Here is a 1,545-nt window from a genome sequence, read left to right as displayed (position 1 = left end):
GGTTCAGAGTTCTGGGACCATCCCCTGAGCCTGCTTGGTCGGGTATTCTGTGTTGTTGTTGGCGGAGCTCCTTACTGCACTTCCACTAAATCTGCCATCTTGTTTGTTCCATCCAGAATCTCGTATGGTATTCTCTTAAATGGGAAACATGAACACATTACTCAGCAGACTTTCAAGGTATTCATCCTTCCTCTGGTTTCTCTGTAACTTCTGAATTAGGATACATGATTGATAATTCAACACTACTAAATTAACTTAAAGATGTCAAAATTACTAACACTCTATGAAGCCTAATCACTTTTTAACAGTTTGTTCAGATTTTTCAAATTTTCTCTTAAATGTCTATCCATTTTTTTAAAAACCTAAATTTGACTTAACATTCCTAAAATATGTCTATACTCAATGAAAGTTGTCAGAGAGTCCAGCTTGTGCATGGTCACTCTAGAAGGTAAAGCAGGGTTGCTCCTCAGCATGTCTGAGAAGGAAGACATCTATGGGAGCAGGTCATCTCCATCTTCTCTAGTGGAGTGGCAGCGGGTTTCTACAGTCACTCAACACCTGACTCGGTACCACCAGTTTTGAAGTTTCCTCCCGCATCCCTAGTGATAAGAGCCTGTGAGTTCATTCAGACCCATAACCAGCCTGTCTTACCGACCCTGTATAGGATTTCTGAGACTGTAAATCTTTGCAGGAACAGATAGATCTGTTGTTGTTAAGTGTCTTGAGTCGGTTGCGACCCATAGCAACCCTGTATAGGGTTGCCGAGAATCAGCTGGTGAGCTTGAATCATCGACCTTGTTGTTCAAACCGACCTTGCAGTCTAGCAGATTTAGCCTCTCTCTCAGAAAGCCTCATCAGTCTCCCTCAGAGTGACAGTGGGCTTGACCTGTTGACCATCTGTCTTGCAGTCCAGTACTTACCCTAAGGAGTCTCAGCACTCCCTCCCACATTCCTGGATTACATTTAAAGACAAAAAACCTAGGCAGTTTGAAACTACCAGCTGTTCCATGGGAGAAAGATGAGGCTTTCTGCTTTGGTAAATATTTGCAGCTTTGGAAACACTGTACAGGGTCACTATGAGTCAGAATCGACTCCAAGGCACTTAACAACAACAACAACTAATGCATTATGGAGTCCTGCTGTGATGCTGTAGATAAGCCCTGGACCACAAGGTCAGTGTGAACTGCAAGGTCAGTGGTTCAAACTTACCAGCCACTTACTTATCGGAAACGTTAGACAGGGTTCCTATGAGTCCCACCAAGTCCTTATTTGCATATACTTAGACTGGCCCACATGATTTGGTAAACAATGAGCATTCAAATACTTTCAAAGGAGTCTTTTTTTCTGTATCAAGACTAAGGAATATGAGATTTTGAAAGAGACTTATTTTTGCAATATCTAATTCAAATTATTTATGAAGATTTTTACTTCAAAGGTATAAACAAAAAGACCTGTTGAAATGAAATAATTTCCTTGACTTTCTGTAGTATTAACATAATCTAACCTCTCTGGTAGCGTAGTGGTTACGAATCGGGCTGCGAACCT

This window comes from Chrysochloris asiatica, unplaced genomic scaffold (genome assembly GCF_000296735.1).
Source record: "Chrysochloris asiatica unplaced genomic scaffold, ChrAsi1.0 scaffold00116, whole genome shotgun sequence".
Lineage (NCBI taxonomy): Eukaryota > Metazoa > Chordata > Mammalia > Afrosoricida > Chrysochloridae > Chrysochloris > Chrysochloris asiatica.
The sequence above is the reverse complement of the archived record's forward strand: the minus strand, read 5'-3'. Positions refer to the sequence as shown.